This window comes from Heterocephalus glaber, unplaced genomic scaffold (genome assembly GCF_053883595.1).
Source record: "Heterocephalus glaber isolate CG9 unplaced genomic scaffold, H.glaber_assembly_v1.0 deba00001472, whole genome shotgun sequence".
Taxonomy (NCBI): Eukaryota; Metazoa; Chordata; class Mammalia; order Rodentia; family Bathyergidae; genus Heterocephalus; species Heterocephalus glaber.
The window spans coordinates 45,727,120-45,746,511 of record NW_028258315.1 but is presented as its reverse complement, the minus strand read 5'-3'; the positions used below and the strand labels follow the sequence as shown (position 1 = coordinate 45,746,511).

At 42.5% G+C, this 19,392-nt stretch overlaps 1 long non-coding RNA gene across 1 annotated transcript in view; it reads right to left on the bottom strand.

Moving 5' to 3' along the window:
• The window catches only part of LOC147826350 (uncharacterized), a 29,392-nt gene extending 20,705 nt beyond the window's left edge, over positions 1 to 8,687 (bottom strand). The window contains exon 1 of the long non-coding RNA XR_015439245.1: positions 8,601 to 8,687. This is a non-coding gene — a long non-coding RNA (uncharacterized LOC147826350). The remainder of the gene's footprint in view (positions 1 to 8,600) is intronic.
• Positions 8,688 to 19,392: the final 10,705 nt, after the last annotated feature.

Here is a 19,392-nt window from a genome sequence, read left to right as displayed (position 1 = left end):
AATTATGAGAATGATTTGATAAATAATCTACACTATAACATATCACTCAGTAAGCAGGTTTGTTCAGCATATAATTTGGAGACTCAAAGAGTGTCATGGACTGAATTGTGTCCCTCCAAAAATTCCTCTGCTGAAGCCCTAACCCCAATGTGATGGTATTTGAAAAAAAAAAGTTTAGATGAGATCATGAGGATGAGGTCTTCATGTTAAGACCAGTGCCCTTATAAGAAAAAACAGCAGAGATGTTCATAGTCTCTGTCTTTGTCTCTGTCTCTCTCTCTCTCTCTCTCTCTCTCTCTCTCTCTCATCTTAGTACTCTGATCTCAGATATCTAACCTACAGAACTGTAAGATCTGTTGTTTAAGATCCCCTGTCTCTAGGGGTTTTGTTATACTGTGCAACCCATGCTGACCAGGACAAAGGGAGATTGCCATTTATTCTTCTATTCAGTCCTTCATTTGCATGCTTGTTCTTATTACTCAGCAGTGAGTGCCCCGATTGCCTAGCCTCACCTGGTCCATGGAACCATAAAATACACAGAGGCCTTCCTAAGGTGGAGCAGCGCTCTGTTGAAAAAACCAAAAGGCACTGTTATGTGAACTGAATAAGCGACAGTGAGCCTGGCAGAAAGCATAGTGTGCCAAAGCCCTGGAGTGGGACTAGCACAGGGGACAAAGGGAGTCCCAGCATGGATGGAACCTAGGCAAGAGGGAGATAAATAAGGCTGAGATGGTAGCTAGGGACCAGATCCAAAAGGGCCTTCTGGATTCCTGACAGGTTGTCTTGATTTCCCTGGGGCAAATTCTGTTCCCCTGGAGGTGACCTTAACTGTACCCACCTTCATTTTCCAAGATGTGCTTTGGTTGATTATTGAAAGTGTCACCTTACACTTGGGCCATGGGGAAGACTGCTCCTTACTCCAAAGACAATGGGCAGTCATGGCAAGATGTTTAGCTAGAGTGTTGGTTCTCATTTATACCTTAGAAAGGCCTCTCTGGCCTAGGTCCTCCAGATGGTGCCAAAAGAGAAAGCATGCTGACTAGAGGTGTTTGCTTATTCTCCACAGAGGGAGAGACAAATTTGGCCAGGGCTCCAAAGGTTAAGGGATCTTTTCTACCCAACTCCAAATCTGAGGTTACAGTTCTAGGAGGGTCACACAGGCCACCCTCCTACCACCCCAGCTTCTCAACCCTCTCCCAACCTCCACCCTCCACCTCTACCCCTAGGGAAGTATCAGCCTAACCAAGAACAACTCTGGAAATTGGGGGCTAATTAGGTAACAAACATGGTACCAGCTCCCTCTACTGCTTCTGATGACTTGCTCAATGTTTGTCTTCTCACAGTTTCTCTGCTGCATATCCTAAGGAACTATTAGAAGGGGCCCAATCTTCTAGCTCAGAGTGTTCTGCTTCCTTTGTTTCCTATGGATCCATGTACTAACTAAGAAAATTTTCCTCCTATTCTCTATCCTCTAGCCTCCATCCCCATCATTTTGACTTTGTCAGACACACTAGTTGCTATCCAATGGTAATTTTTAAAAATATCTACCAAAACTTTTCTGTCTAGTCTTAGACATAAACCCTCTTCTAGAGAATGTATTACAGTGAAACATTCATAGATACACAAAGCACCACTGAGAAAGGAAACATCACAACTTTTCCATCTTTAAATTTAAAATCAATTTTTTTTTTGGTGTAAAACCAAAGTGGTTCCTTGTACCTTTAAATCAGACCCTCCCAAATGTGGATCTGAGTTTGCATTGGCATGATCTTGAAAAGAGAATTATTTTCCAACCTTACCAAGGAAAGAGCTTTTCTGGCGACTTTGTTGGAGATGGTAATTTTGATGTAACTTACATTTCTCATATGCCCACCTTGGGAATATTTGATGTGAAACCAAAATTTCTGGCAGCTGAAACCCCAGCCCAACTGCCAGGCCCTGGGCAGAGATAAAAGGAAAGGGATGCGCAGCAGGAAGATGGGGTTACACAAGAAGCCTTTTCTCCAGACCCAGCAAGATGAGCTGGGGAAGGGTCAAGGAGGAAGGTGGGGGATGACTCACAGGGAGGGAATTAACAAAAAAGGCACTTTCTCAGCTTTTCATGAAGAAGACCCATTTCCCGTGTTTCCAGCCCATTCTGAGCACGATTCATTGAGAGGCGCCTTTCTTCTCCAGCCTTTTATCCCCGGACACCAGATGCTCAGGCGTTCCCACGTGCTTCTCCCCAGGCCGGAGTGCCCACTCCAGCCCAGGCCCTGCAGGCCAGGCTCCAGAAGTGTGCATCTTGCTGTGTTCTGCAGCTTCCTGCACAGCTTTGAAAGCAGTTTTTCATTGTCTGTTCATCTGCTTTCCTTGCCTTCCTAAAACTAGGAAGTTAAAACTTGGAGGAAATATTCAGAAAGCGTTGGAACAAATCAAGGACATTTTTCTTCTCTTTTCTTTTCCTTTATTCTTTTGCTCTTTAAGAGTAGATGAGGTACGGTTAAAATGGGAAAGCATGTTTTCATTACTTTTGGTTTATTCGTTCTTTTTCTATGTTCCAAGTAGTCTGAGAGTCATAATTTTTTAACACTAAAAATCAGAAGGAGGGGCTGGGGATTTAGCTCAGTGGTTCTACCACCTGCCTCGTAAGCACAAGGACCTGAGTTCTATCCCCGGTACCAAAAAAAAAAAAATCAGAAGGAAAACCATCAAACACTATTCTTCCTTTTCTATTAGGATTTCAAGATTTCTGATACTGAGAATGAGTTTATGTAAACCCAAACTTGACAGAGAAGCCTAGGCAGGGAATAGCAATGTCCTGGAGTGCTCATCCCCCAACCTACAGCCAGCAGTGACATCTTAACCCCAGCCACAGGCCTCCCTGCTGAGCAACATTGGGCAAGTTATTTCTCCTCTCTGTACATCAGTTTTCTCCATCAATAAAAACAGAATAATAATAGCATATGTGTCATAACTTTAACTGAAGTTTGGCCTAGGAGATACTCAAGAAATACTAATTTTGTGATATATATATATATATATATATATAAAAACATATTTCCTTCAGGGCAAAGATTAATTGCCCTTCATTTTTCTACTAATCTTTCTAAAAAATGGAAAGCAATACCCTTGTATCTGAGGCCAGATGTCTCAGCATGTGCCCTAGCTGAAGCCCTTCGCAGGGAGTGGCCCCAGATAGGGAGGCTCACAGGACAGAATTCCTGGTCACTGGGTTTTGGGAATTGGTATCTTAAATAAATACGGTCATCTGCATTATTCTTTTCTCAAAGGCATTTCCAGTATAAAATACAGGCCATCTTGGCTAGAAGGAAAGTCCCCCGCCCCTGTACACTTGCATCCTGGCTTTGGAGTGCAACTGGGCAGGAGACACCAACTCTGCTGCTCCCAGAGTCCATTCCCCTTTCTTCAAGGGCCCCAAGTCACACAAGGTCAGGTGAGTCCCCAAGACACTCAGGGCCCTCTGCACCCAAATCCAAACACTTGTCCTGAGGGAGAACAGTTTTTCCAAAGCCCTGCCCATGGGTTTTCCAAGGTCCCAATTTTATGCTTGTTATTATGACTTATAAAATCTCAATGGGTTTGTTTTGAAGACAAGGGAAAAAATAATATTTTGCTATTTTCAACAACTGCAAATATTTCAAATATGCTCAAGTCTATAAAAAACGCCATAGTTCCCAAACCACAAACCCCGCTCCTTGTTAAAATCCAATTGCAGTCTGAGTGTGGGATGGAGAATCAGGAAGCCAATCCCTGAGCATCACACATTTTATCTCTCTTTGAGAGACTGTGAAATACTGTTTTCTCCACTGCTTTCGTTTCTGTGTGTCCAGCCTAAGTTCACAAAACTATGAAAATTCATACTTCAAATGTGAGTTAGGCTTTACTGTAGGATATTTGAGGGCCTGCAGCTTATAGATTCCTAACAGCTGGATTTAGGGACACAGGGCTTGGTGGAGAAAGAAAAAGAGTGCAGATAATTTTGGTCTCTTTGGTGTGAGAGATGGAAAAGCACAGGGATGAAAGAGGAGCCCTCATAGTCTTCTTCCTGTTTTTCAAGAGTGCTCAGAGGACCAAGATCACTTCTGGTTCATTCTGAGGTATGCTGTGCCAAGCCTGGTGTCTGACACTGAGCATGCAACAGACATTTGTTGAACGAATGATCTATTTAAAGAATAAGGCATAGAAGAGAGACAAAATTGGCATAACTAACTTTATTTTTACTATATTTAAGTAAGTACACTGTTTTATGTTAACTGTATAGTTTAAAAATTTAAACACAATATTTGTGCCTACATAAATAGTTGGAAAAGGTAAAATGTCATAACACTGGGTATTTGTTATTAAAGTTGGAGCTTGCCTTTGGATTATGACAACTTGATTTAAAACAAGGAATGGATTGTTCCTTGCTCCAATTACTCTAAATTTCAGTGTTTTGCAATGTCAAATCTTTCTTTTGGATATAAACAGATGGTGACAAAGGCTGGGTGCCTTGTGGAGTGGCTGCAACTGAGCAGTGACCTTTCTGGGTGGCAGAAAGTAGCCAGGAGAGGAGCTAGGCCCAGACCTGGCATGAAGCAACTCTGATGGCAAGCCAACTGGGCTTACAGTGTCCCAGATTAAAATAAACCACTTCTTTCAAAGTTATAATAAATGGAAGACTTGAACTTGAACTGAACCAAGCAGAACAAAGGTGAATTTTACTCTCCTAACTTTTTAACTGAAAATTCAGGCATATATGTGCAGGATATACCTGTGCCTCAAAATAAGATAATTTTTCAGTTTTAGGATTAGCACAATGTTGAGTTCCTAAAATGAGGGGAAAAGTGTTCCTTCTTTTTTCTGCTTCAATTGTTTGATATAATTTATCAGTTAAAATGTTTATGAGCCTGCTGTTGTCATATAGGTAGGTTTTCAAGCTAGGAATATACTTTCTTTAATAGGTGCTACTCAAATTTTATATTTCCTCCAGAGTTAGTTTCATTAATTTGTCTTCCAAGGTACTTCTTAGAAGCTGTCAAATTTATTTCAAAACAGACTTTTGTAATATGCTTTCTATATCCTTTTAAATTCTGTAAAATTTGTGGTAATGTCTCCTAGATCTTAATATTGTAATTTAAAAAATGTTAACTGATATTGTGTAACAGAAAGAAAAGGCCTAAAAGAGCAGGGGAATTGTGAGGGGTAGGGGAAGGGAAAAAAGGGAAAGGAAAAAATATGAGAAGAGCAAAAAAAATGGAAACAAGGTCTTTGCAAATAGGGAAGGGAGGGCAGGGGAAGGGGAAAAAAATAAGAACCAAGATACTCATGTAAAGGTACAAGATCCCAATGATGAATGTAACTATATTTTATGCTGAAAATGTACCAATAAACTTAATGGGGAAAAAAGATAAAAAAAAAAAGATAATTTTCTCTTGATCTCAGCACTCCACCAAAACCCTATACTCAAAACCTTTCTGGTACCAGCCTCTGTGATTACCATAGAGCAACATGTTTGGGTGGGATTAAGGGTGAAGGATATCTTCCACTCCAGGAGCTTGCAATTCTAAGAACTCACAATGTCACATGCAAATGCTACCTGATCGTGGGCCTCAAACTGCTTTTGTGTTCGGCCTACCTATCAGCTGATGAATCTAAAATGTGTTACCACCTTAAAATTAAGAAAATTCTAGCCAGGCATGGTAGCACATGCCTATAATCCCAACACTCTGGGAGCCTGAGGCAGGTGGATCAAAAGTTCAAACTCAGCCTGGGAAACCTAGCAATCTAGCAAGAACTTGTCTTAAAATAAGAAATAAAAAAAAGCAGAGGATGTAGCTCAGTGTGAAAGTCCTGGGTTCAATGTCCAGTACCACAGGAGGAAAAATGTTTTATTGAATAAAAACAACCACCAATACAATTACACAAAAAGAAACTAAAAGTTCAAAGGAAGAGACTATTGGAATAATCTGACCAAGTTCAAATCCTACCCCAACACTTGCTGCTGACATGGATTTAGGCAAGTTACTTGCCCTATTGAGTCTCCCTCTGTTGCTCCATATGTAAATATATAAATGAGAAAATTACCTTCCCTGTGGAGATATTGTGAGGTCTGAATGTAGTGCCTGCCTAGCACTCCACAAGAGGCATAGCCCACAGAAAATGCTCAGTGAAGGTTAAGAACAAATAAGCAAATAACACATATTGAACTAGAATTCAGGGTCTGCCTCAAGACCAATGCGGTAGAATTTTCCACAGGGAAGCATTGCAGAAGGAGACACTCATCCTGCCTCCACCAAGACTAAGGCTGATACTATTCTAACAACCACCAAGCCACAATTAAAATTACAAAATAAAAAAACCAATGCAACCTCTCTGGGCCTCCACTACCAGCTCACCTGGTTCCCAATTAACATCTTCTTGGGCTGCACATCTGAGGTATGACTTTCTCCCTTACCAGCGGCCTTTAACCCTGTCCTGGGTTTCTCTATAAGGCAGACAGAGCCAGGTCAGAGGGCTGGAAGTAAGGGAAGAGCACTGGTCATGAACTCTAGACACTCTGTGTGGGGGTTTCACCTTTTCTCAGGTGAGGATCTTTTGACCATCTGTTGAAGCCAAGGACCCCTGCTCATGATAAGATTACAAAGTGAATAAAACAACACACATAGGATCATGAAAGAAAAATATATACTGAAACACAGTATTTAAAATTTTAAATTATGGTATAGTAATATGGTGTTACTAAAGAAACTCATATAGTCAACCAGCTAATCTAGAGCATGATCTAGCAGCTGGTCTAATAAATTATAATAATTTTGAGAAAGTGATGAAGGAAGATGCAATTTCAAGGCATCTACCATGACTGTAATGTGATCTGAAGACATCTGCCATTTCTGCTGGTGACAGGGTAGTAGGTCCCATCAAGGCTAGTATGGTTAGCTGCCTACAGTAATAATGAAAGGAAATGTGAAATTCTAGTTAGAGAATGTTTACAAGTAAAACACCTTTTCCTTCCCATGGAAATTCATTCAGATTAGGAACCCTTGGCCTTGGTGCTTTCAAACGTTCTTCATTTCCTAGCCTTTCTTTCAAGTGCTATAATCAGGGCCAACTTGTCTGTTAGTCGGAATAGACACAGTGCCTTGGGCCCATGAAACCTTTAAAGGCTTGTGAGATTGTTTTAATTTTAATTTATTTTAAAATTAGAAGAAAAACCCAGGTGTGGTGGTGTATCCCTATAGTCCCAGCACTTTAGGAGGCTGAGGCAGGACGATTACAAGTTGGAGCCCAGCCGTGGCAACTGAGCAAGATCCCATCTCAAAATAAAAAAAAAAATAAAGGGCTGGAGGTATAGCTCAGTGCAAAGGCCCTAGGTTCCAGTACCATAAAGAAAACAGCAAGAAAAAGCAGGAGGAGGGGGGGAGGAGAAAAGAAAATGAATGAAATAATAATGGTTATATAATAATAAATCCAGCCTGGGTTATATCCACCTTTATACAACTACAGTCTTAAATAAATGTTGGGGTTCTCTTGTTATTTTTCTGTTCTCTTTTTATGATGGAAGGGGCTTATGAATTCAGTGTCTTAGAGCCCTTGAACATCATACATGCAGCCCTGGCTGGAACTCATGGTCTTTCCCCAGGACACCCTGACTTTGAACCTCTAAGTATAACACTAGCAATACTGAGGAGAAGGTATGTCCTTGGCTTGGCCTGGCCTTTCCACCTGAACAGTACCCTTCTGGGAATCTGTTCTTTCCGGGTAGAACTTTGGTGCACTGGGCTCTCCAAAAAGGGCTCATGTTCTTCCCATTCCAGCCACAGTCAGCAACTTGGCTGGGTTTGCCTGGGACTTTCCCATTTTAGCACTGGAAGTTCCATGTCCCAGAAAACCCCTACCTCCTGGCAAACCAGGATAGTTTATCACTCTCCCTCCAAAGTCAAAAGATCCAGGAACTGCTGTGGCATAAATGAGATTGTCTGCTGGGGGTTCCCCTCTGAGCCCCATCTTCAGAGAGAAGAAATGCAAAAGCATAAAGTAAACAAAAGCACTAATCTTTACCAACTATGGCCAAGATCACCAAGGAAACCCTCTCCATCTAAAAGTAATTTGACTGCTTTAATACAGAAAATAATGTACCCTTTAATGCAGCCCAGTGGCTCCCATCTGTGACCCATTTTGCTCCCCATCCCAAGAAACACTTGGTGATACCATATCTGGATACATTTTTGGTAGTCACAATTAACAGGCAAGAAGCACTTCTGGCATCGAGTGAGAACAGACCCAGGATGCTGCCGAACACCCTACAATTCGAGAAGCCCCAGCAACAGAGACTCATCCCACCTACCACGTCAATAATGCTGAGGTTGCAATCTCCTGACCTAGACTAATCACTGAATATCAAGCATTGCATTAAAAGGCTTTGGGTGCATCCCCTTGCCCAGAGAATTTCAGAAAGTGATGTTAACTGTTATTGTTATTCTTTTCATTGGTTTCATTTTTAGAAGATGATGCAATTTTCAACCATTTCCTTCAAACAAGTGTAACTTAATCCCCCAAATCAGAAACCCAAACGTTAGATTTGCTGCTGGCTGGCCCTTCCACCCCTCCCCAGTTCTCACCGCAAAGACGGTACACTCCAAGGCCTGGACTTGCATGCACATCCTCCAGCCCCTGCAGTCCCTGGGTCCCTGAGTGCCTGCTGTATGCCACCGTAGGAAATAATTAGCCCCTCTGGACCCATGCCAATTAAATTCTCCCATGGTTGCTTATTAGCAGAGTGTGGGGAGGCAGGCTCGGTGGCAAACATTTCTTGCTCTTCTCATCTAAACTCCTGCGTCATCAGCAAGCGGAGCTGCTTCTCAGGAGGCCTGCAGCTGCGTTCCCAGCCATTCAGCCAAGCATTCCTGGCCCAATAGCAGACTGCCTATCCCATTTATAAGGAAAAGGGAAGAGACCTCTTCTGAGAAAGGTTTTTTGGAGAGACCTTCTTTGAAGATTCTGCATCCCTGGCACTGAGACTGATGTCCCATCCTGGGAGTTTTGACTGGTTGTCTGGTTGCTGGCTACATGCCAGGAAATGGCAGCTGAGACTGCTGAATCCACCCATCAATTTGCAGGATAAAAATGAGGGGAAAGACCCTTGAGACTCCACCAGCCAAGTGTGTGTGTGTGTGTGTGTGTGTGTGTGTGTGTGGTACTGGGCATTAAACCCAGGGCCTTCTCACTGAACTACAAACCCAGTCTTTATTTAATTTTATTTTTATTTTGAGACAGAGTCTCACTAAGTAGCTTAGTAGCCCAGGCTGGGCTCCAACTTGAGATGCTCTGCATCAGCCTCCCAGAGAGCCAGGATTAGAGACATGCACCTCAGCAATAGCAGCCAATATTTCTCAAAGCACATTCCGTGAAGCATGTATTCTGGGAGCCTTATAAGTTGTGAGGGATAAAAAATATATACATATATATATTGTGGTCATATTAGTTTGGCAAAAGCTGAGTTGGAGAAAACTGTACAGGTTTGCAGCCAGACTTCCCAAAGCTTTGAATATGTTGATTCATTTTATGAAAGTCTGAGAGAAGAATAAGCATGAAGTGTTTTCCCAAAGATTTGACCGTAGGTCTTCATTGGTAGTCTTCCAATACCAGAGAGAAAGGCATGGCGTCAAGTATAGTTTATCTGGAGTTGATTTCAGTGGTCACAAAGCAGGGTGTAGGGAGAACGAAACAAGGAAAGAACAAAAAACAATAAAACTGGGTGTGGTGATGAAGGCCTGTAATCCCAGCACTCTGGGAGGCTGAAGCAGAAGGATCACAAGTTTGAGCCCAGCCTGGACAATTTAGCAATTTAGCAAGTGAGGCCCTCTCAAAATAAAAAAGGGCTGAGATTGTAGCTCAGTGCAATGGCTTCACCATAAGGCTAAATCCCCACTACCGGAAAAAAAAAAAAAGTGTTATCAAGCTGGTTAATGCTGCGAGAGACTGGAACTCAATATTGCTGAAGGGTCTCTAGGGATGCTATACATATGCCTCAAAATTGCCCCACTGAAAGATGAGATGCCCAAGGCTCTGGGCCCCACTGGATGGATCTTGGAGACAAAGTACCCTGCACTTCTGGGCACCCCTGGACATGGGTGGAGCAGGAGAAAGTACCAGGCGGGAAAGCAAAGAGGCGCTGGGAAACACATTTGACATGGAACTCTGACAGCGTACATGGAAGTTTCTTCCATGAGGTAGGCAGAGGGAGATGGGATGTACAGTCTGTTCACCATGAAGCCTTTATTTTCCCTGGACCTCTCAGACTTGTAGCTGTGCAGAGCAGGAAAGTTTGCTCTAATCTGATCCCCTGATTTTACCCGCAAGGGACAGATGCTCACAGTGAGTGTGACTTACCCAAAGTACAGCCCGATATTCCAAGAAAGGGATACTGCATTCCCAGTTCCTCAAATGTAAAATGGCACCAACTGCAATTCCCACCTCAGGTGAATGAGTGAACACTTGGCACACTAGGCACAGTTTCTGGTTCACAGTAACAGCTCAATAAAATGTGCTTGCTCTTTGCCAATATCAAGAGTAGTTGCACCTACATGAACTATTCCCCTTGGACCAAGTTCACGTTGTGTTTATGAAAAGCTAAAGTCCTTCACTTCAAGCCTGGTACATGTTTTTAACCCAGTGTGGTGGCACATGCCTATAATCCAGATCTTGGGGAGGCTGAAGCAAGAAGATCACAAGTTCCAGGCCCACCTGGGCAACTTAGGGACTTAGTGAGATCCTGTCTCAAATTAAACAATAATAATAATAATAATAATAATAATAAAAAAAGGGGCTGGAGTTGTAATTTAGTGTGGAGGCCTTGGGCTTGATCCCCAGTACCAAGAAAAATATAAAGGCACATGCTTAAAATGAACAAGCTCATAATTCATGATTACTCAACATGTTTATTTGAAAGCCTGCACTATGTGGGATGATGAGGGTAAATGGTAAATAAAACAGACGTTACCCCTGTCTTTCATGGAGCTCACAGCCTGGTGGAGAAGAAAGAAGTAAAACAGACAACTGGTGGCCAAAGAATCACTTCACACTTGAGGATTATCTGGGAAAAAAAACGTGATCTAGGCCACAAGGCTACCTTTGGACTCCTGGCAGCAAGACTCTCTCTTCTGCTTCACCTGTGCACATAAATATTAGCCCTGCAGCGCCTACCAAGGCCATGAGTCAGACACATTGTCACAAGGGTCCTATTTCTCTCTGTGCTCCTAGCCAGTTAAATAACAGGATTGCCATGCTTAAGGGAGCACCCATGCACAGAAGGCAATTGCTTTAACTAGAGTCACATAGCCAGCCAGTCCTGGAGCCAGAAAACACAAATTCTGACTTCCAGTGTGTCCACCAACTTGTCATGAGGCTCAGTGCATTTTTCTATGAAGGCAAGTACTAGTGAAATGTCTATGGGGGCACATTCCATATCTAACCTTCAAAAGCAGCATTTTGGTGACTGACATTCTTTGAACTCAATGCCCCAAGCAGTGTTCTCAGCAAGTGACATGCATGATCTCATGTAATTCCCAGAGCAACCTATAGGCAAGCTTCCTACTATCCCCACATTTCAGATGAGAAAACTGAGGCACAGAAAGGTTTAGTAACTTGTTCAATTTCACTCAGGTAGGAAGGCTCAGATCTGGGAAAGGAAACAGGCAGTGTGACTCCAGAGCCCATCCTCCATCCTGGTCTATACCACGCTGCTGCATTCTAACTCAGCAGGCTTGAAGAAGCATGTGAGTTTCATTACCCCAGTGTCCCAAGCCTTTATATCCCAACCACGATTTCTTGAACCCTTCCTCTTATCCTGGCACAGCACACTAGGGTGGTTATGTATGTATATGAGCCCATTCCATCTGTGTAGGGATTCTGGGAAGCAGGTAGTATGCCTCTCATTTTCCAGTTAAAGAAATTAAGGTCTTCACCAGTTAAATAAAAGGACTGAATAATCAAACACTACCAAGGTTATCAGAGCAAAGAAAATTTAAGCAGAACCTTTCCTACCCACCCCCAAAATTGTTGGCACTCCTACATATTACACACAAGCTATGATCAGATGTTGCACTAAATATTTATGTACTATATTCCCACTGCTCTCCCTGAAGGATCTGAGTCATAGAGCATTTCACAGACACATCAAAGTGTCACACAGCTCAGAGTGGTCAGTCCTAGAATACAATCCTATGTCCACCTGACCCTGAAACCTCTGCACATCTGTTTCAAATAAAAATGATGTGGGCACGTCCATCAAACATGGAAGAAACAAACCATGCTACCTCCACACTGCATAAAAACACAGTAATGATACCTGCAACAGAGCTGATCTCAACTGCATCACACTCTGAAAAAGAAGACAGATTCAAAAGCCTCGAGGACCCTGGACCCACATAAATCAGATCAAAGGTTGCCAGAGGCAGAGGAGATGGGGGTGGGAAGGCCAAGTGCAAGAAGCATAGGGAACTGTGGGGTGCTGGAGCTATTCCACAACTCGATTATGATGGGTACATGACTGTACATGTTTGTGGAAATTTGAAGAACTGCGCACTAAAATGAATGAACTTTACTGTTTGTAAATTACACCTTCAGTTTTGTTTTCCAGTGCTGGGGAGGGACCCAGGGCCTCACAGATGCTAGGCAATTGCTCTACCATGAGGTACATCCCCAGCCCTACAGCATAATTTTCAAAAAGGAGAAAAGAAAGAAAGGGTAGGTAGGGGTGGAAGATTACTCTAGGGAACTCAGCTGGCCTTGAATCTTCAGGGAACAATGACTAACTTCCTTCCCAGAAGTGTATCATATAAAAACATATGTTGATTTAATCAGCAAATGTTTACCGAGCACCTCTACTATATGCCAGCTAGAGAAGATACTAGTGTAAACAGGACACACAGGACACAGGAACTCCTGAAACTTCAGCAGTTTGTATCCTGGATTAAGTACAAAAAATTAAAATAAGCTGGCTGTGGTGGTGCACACATGTAATCCCAGCACTCTGGAAAGCTGAGGCAGGAAGATTGAAAGTTCAAACCCAGCCAGCAAAATTAGCAGTTTTGTGAGACTCTGTTTCAAAAATGTTTTAAAGGCCAGGGATGTAGCTCAGTGCAAAGGCCCTGAGTTCACTCTTCAATAGTTAAAAAAAAATTAAATTAAATAAAAAAGATCATTTTAGTTAATGATAATAAAATAAGGAACTAACACAGGTGATGAGAGACAGTGAATGTAGTTAGGTTAGAAAACATAATCTGAGTAAGAAGTAGCATTCGGGACACTGGATTAACCACACCAAAAGTATCAAAGGATAATGATAGATTTGAGCATTTCTGAGCTTTAAAAAGTCCTTGCCAACAGTGATCCAGTTACCTCTCACTGGCCCATGCCAAGTAATCTGCAGGAACATTTTGACCCCAGGGAGGTTTCTTCGTGCCACCCAACACACAAGTCACCTTTCCCCAGTCACTCAGGGAACCCTCATTAATTTTAACAATAAATTACAGGAAACACATTTAAAAAGAGAACTACGCAGGGGCCAGGGATCACATTATTCTTTCTCAGGACTTGGAGCAGTGTTTTTTGGATTCCTCACATGGCTGCTCCCATCAATTCAAAGTGGATTTATCATCCATTATTTTGTACAGTATTAAAACATTCAATTCTTTTCCAACCTGCACTGTTTGCTTAGCTTTATATTTGATGAACAGAGCATTCTTCCCATCCTCTGGCATCTTTCCTGTGCTTTATGCCCCAGAAAACCACATGATTTTAAATGCTTTGGGTTGGGTGGCTTCTTCCTGCATCTCAGGCCCTTATGTCCCAAGAACATGACCCAGAATTGCCTCCCATGGTTACAAGATGTGTTCCATGTTTGCTAGAACACATCCTTTCTCTTTTTGTCCTTTGTTCACCTGGAGAAGACCTCAAGTGCAAGCCATCGACATAGAGTTTAGCAACTGTGGGGTGTAAAGGTGGAAATGGTAGTGGCATTTCTGTAAATATGCCACGTTGTCCTCAATACCATCATTCCAACCCCTTTTCCTCCCCGTCTCTCACAATGCAACCTGATTTGGGCCGGTGCCATCTTTTACTTTCTGTCAAAGAACCTGATTATTGGCTCTGAGGTGGTTCCGGGAGTAAGATTGCTATGTTGTGATACCCAAATTTTGCAAAGGTAGGTTGCAAAATCTGGCACAAGCTCTTCCTGATTTTCAGTGTGCAGAAAAGAAAAGACCTTGTCTTTCGTTTCCATAAGCTGTTTACATAGGGCTTTCACTGGGTTTCCCCACCTTACATACACAGAAATGATGACCAACTCCTACCCAGTTGGCATTTTCTGTTTTCATTGGTCCCTGAGCACTTCTTTTTCTTCTTTAACTCTCTGTGAATTTCAAGAATCTTCACTACTAATCAAAATAAAGTCAAGAATTTGGGGAAGCCTCTGGCAGAAGAGATTGTAAGGTTGCTCTGTGCCAAAGGCTGGTCTGCCCCAGCAATTTACACGCCGTGAACGCTGTTTCTCCTGTGAGAACTGCCAGTCCTCCTCGAACCCTTACAAACTTGACTCTCCCAGCAGCACTCTCAGGAGCAAGCAAACACTTGCATATTTTCTCTTGCCTGTTGTGGGTCTACTGCTGGCTGTGTGATCTCGTTAAATTAAACAACAGCAGGTGATTTCCAAAGCAGTCAGGATCAAATTGATGTTGAATTGATTGCAGAAACAATAGGGATGTGTGCGAAGGTTAAGCTACAAGGATGTTCACGATAGTGGTGGTTATGATAGTGAAGAAAAAAAGGAGGGAAAGAGGAAGAAAAAAAAGGAAAAAGAAAAAGGGGAGAAAGGAAAGGGGGGAGACAATCTAAATATTTGATAATGCAATAGTGGTTGAATAAATTATGGAACAGCCACTTCATATTTATAATGTGAAGCCAAGGAAGCTGATTCTATTGGAAGCCACATACAGGACATGAAATGATTTTCTTCTCCGATCTGTACAAGCATACTCATGGGAAAAACAATATTTGGCAAACAAATAAATGAATATTGCATTTGTACAAATGAATCTTTGCATTTGTATAAAGTGTTATGAAAGGATATGCTCGAAATATTATAAACAGCTTTTGTATTGAGAGAATAGGATTATGGATTTTTTCTCTTTTGGATCATTTGCATTTTCTAGATTTCTGCATTGAACATAAATTATTTTTGGAAGAAAAAAGAAAAAACAGCTAAAACAGAAAAAGGCTGGAGAGACCAGGACCACTTGTGGTGAAAAATAAAGAACTCAACTTCTTTATCCAGGACTATTTTGCCCCTGTATTTTTCCTTCTTCCCACGATGTGTATAAATGTCAGTCATTCTCTAGCACTGATGTCAGTGCTCTGAAACTGAGAAAGTGGGGAAGAGCAGCTGCAAGACTGACCTGAGCTTCCCTATTCATCCCCCTTTCATTCATTAAGACTTTCTTGAGATCATCACCCTGGGCCCTGGGGATGCGATCTTCAGCAAACCTAGATTCAACTCCAGCTCTGTGGGCCAACTGGGAAGCACAGAATTTCTCCTGCTCAGCACTGCACACTTGGGGGCTGCATCATTTTTCACTACAGAGGACCTCCTGTAGCTTGTTCAGCAGTATCCCTGGACTCTACTATGCCAGTAGCACTTTCTTCCTGTAGTGACAACTAAAGTATTCCCAGAAAATGACAAATGCCCCCCCACAGATTCCCCAAATGGCCTCCAGCTAAGAGCCACTGGGCCAGTACATAATGACAGAGAGACAGGGACATTAGGAGAGTGTCTTAGGGTACATTTGGTCTGGTTTGTGGAGTCTGAAAGTAAAAATGCTACTTGAGGTGCGGTCTAAAGGGTGAGTTGGAGGTCCCCAAAGAAAGGACATGGGAGGCAGAATTCCATGAAGGAGAGACCATGGTTGGGGCACCAGAAAACATTTTAACTCCACTTTGAGAAACTGAGACATCCAAGAATGCTACAGTTGCCCTTAGTCTCCTCATGACAAGAATTGGAAGAGTTACAACATTTTCAATGCACATAAGGCTTAAAATATTAAACTTCTTAGAGGATTGGGTTTGGGATCCAAGAGCTCAATACTGGGACAATAATTCCAATCTCTCCAGGTTTCTGTGAAGAGAGCTGCGCAGCCCCTTGCACAGTGCACAACAAATCACAGCTGCTGCTGATAATGCTTACTTTTTTAGCACTCATTAAATTGCTATGTATCATTTTTAGAATTTGATATACGTTATTTCATTTAAACCTCATAGCATCCGTTGTTTTAATTTCATTTTTCACATGAGGAAACAGACAGATGGGGGGTTAGGCAACTTGTTTAAAATTGCACATGTTCAATATAAACACAATTTTTCATCAGAGAAGCGGGAAGAAAAGCACCATTCCCGAAATCTCCATCTCCGGCTATCAATGTCACCATTGTCATAGGTATTATTGTTCTATTGCTGGCTAAAAAATGACCACACATGTAGCAGCCTGAAACCATGCAAATTAATTCCTCCCCAGTCCTTTGTTTTAATTTTAAATATTGAGACAGAATCTCACTAAGTGCTCAGGCGGGACTCAAACTTGCAATCCTCCTGCCTCAGCCTCCCAGAGTACTAGTATTACAAGCACATGCCATTATGCCCAGCTTCTCACAGTTCCTGAAGGTGACAAGTCTGCCTGTGGTGCCCAGCTAGACTCTGTTCAGGGCCTCCCTGGATTGAAATTAAAATGCCAACCAGGAGGGCGGATCCCATCCTGACCTCTGTGTCCTGTTCTCAGTAGAGGGGTCATTGGCAGAATTGACTTCCCTGTAGCTAGAGGACTGAAGCCCACACGTTTCTACAGCTGTCCCCTAAGCCCTGCACTCAGCTCCCACAAGTGCTCACAATGCCTGGCCACATGGCTCTATGGGCAATTCACAGTCATGAGTGTTCAGGTCTATGCAAGTCCTGGTTTCCATCTCTACGACTCACCCTCAACTGTTAAAGGGCTCATGTGACCTGGATCATCACCCTATTTTACAAATCACTTGATTTGAGACCTCCATGACATTTGCAAACTTCTCTCACAGTAGTATCTAGAATCATGTCTGGATGAGTAACTGGGAGAAAGTGTATGTCCATGCAGTGAAAGCCAGGGATCTTGGGAGCCGTTTGAGAATTCAGCCTGCCACATTTATTTCTATGTGGTGTTTGGCTGGTTTGGTGTGGTGGGTGTTGCTGCTGATTTCAGTACTGGGAATCTAACCCAAGGACACTCTAACACTTAGCTACACCCAGATCTTTTGTTTTAGGCAGGGTCTCACTAAATTGCTAAATTGTCCAGGCTGACCTCAGAGTTGGAATCCTCCTGCCTCAGGCTCCCAAGTAACAGGGATTACAGGTGTGTACCACCACACCCAGGTTATTTTTGTTTTTATGAGCTAAATCCCCGGCCCTTTTCTGTGTTTTTAAACACTGACTGCTGAAGCTATCAGAGAGACAGCTGCCCATGCGGTGTTTTTAGGTCTACCAGAGCTTTTTAAAATGAAATCTCCACTAACAAGCCACCTTCCCCACCTCATTCCATGTTCTATGCAGTCACTGGCAACATCCTGCTGATGAGGCTGCGGGTTGCTGTCCCACTACCTCTGTGAACTTCCCTCTGGTACTTTCATTCTCTGTTCTGTTTGGATAGCCAGGTGATTCCCCACTATAAAGAGGAAAAGGCCATGCTCTTGGAGCAGAGAGCAGCCTGCCACTGTCAAACGTAACTAGAACTGATTCCAGCCTCACTGGCCAGTGCCATTTGGTGTGATCCAAAACTTTTTTCTGACATCTCAGCTACAGCTCACCCTCCCCCGCTCTCCCTGCTATGTTCTCTGGTTTCCCTGAAAATGCCTGTGTTCTTACAAGCATGCCAAGAAAATTGCTCTGAAGCCATCTGGACAAGTAATCCCAGTGTGAAAATATCTTGGTGTTTGGGCTTCCTGAACCAAAAGAGTTTTGATCTGAGTCACCCACGGAGACCCACCCTCAAACAGCCTCCTGTGTCTGGAAGAAGGGAAGTGACACTGTAAGAGAGAGGCAGATAAGGAAATATCACCCTGGCCTAGATTTCTTCACATCTTGAGCACTATTTAAAAAAAGATCCCACAGGTTTTTCAAAAGTAACAAGTGAAAAAAGGGAAAATCAGGATGTACAGAATTAGCTGTACCACACATGTGTATTAGTTTAAAAGTTTAAAGGTAAGAGTCCTTCAGAAATGATTAGTCAAATGAATTAAACTTGTTCCAACCACACTATTTGGCATCCATTTGGTTCTTGATAATTTCAAGGAAAATATTGGTATTGGCACATTGAAGAGTACCATAATCCAGCACTCTGGCAGGCTGAAGCAGAACGATTGTAAGTTCAAGCCCAGCCTGGGAAACTTAGTGGCTTAGAGAGCTCCTGTCTCAAAATAAAAAATATGTAAAAGGCTGGTGATGTACCTCAGTGTGAAGGTGAAGGAAGAGGAGGAGGAGGAGGAGGAAGAGAAGATGATGATGAAGAAGAAGAAAAAGAAGAAGAAGAAGAAGAAGAAGAAGAAGAAGAAGAAGAAGAAGAAGACATCAGTATCACAGAGAGTAAAAAGTGACCATGTGCTAGAAGTATAAATTAGTCAGATATTTGATAGAAAATGAAAGCCAGTACAAGTTTTAAATGAGCATGTCTTCTGTGATTCTATTTAGTAAGACTAAAGGTCAAAGAAATATTCTCTGTGTGCTTGAGAAGAAAATATGATGATCAATATCATCATTTATCAGTACCTCCAGGAAGTTTGTTCCAGGACGTGGATACCAAAATTTGAGGACATTCAAGTTTCTACACAAAATGGTATATTTGTCTATCACCCACCACGCATCCTCCTGTATACTTTAAATCATCTCTAGATGATTTAAAATACCAAATACAATAAAAACTATGTAAATAATTGTTGGATTGTATTGTTATATAATCATAAGAGTAAAGTCTGTACATGTTGAATATAAGCACAACTTTTTTCCAGTATAAACACACCTATGTGGAACCCACAACTGCAGAGAGCCACTGTCCATGCTCCTCTGAGGGGCCCCCCACTTAGAAGCTAGGTTAAGACTTAGTGTCTTAACCAAGCCCAAATTCTGCAACTAAGCTCATCAAGGCCTATTTTCTCCCCAGTTCCCACTGAGCAAAGGGAAATAGGCCTGTAGAAGCCAAATAAGGACACACTGGGACATAAATATGCCAGATCCCACCAGTTATTCCTTGAGGGCTGCTTTTAGCAGGGCTGAGCTCCCTGGAATAGCCATCTTAGGGCACTGAGGTCTCTAGCAGCCAAAGAAAGCCTCAGGCAAGCCAGG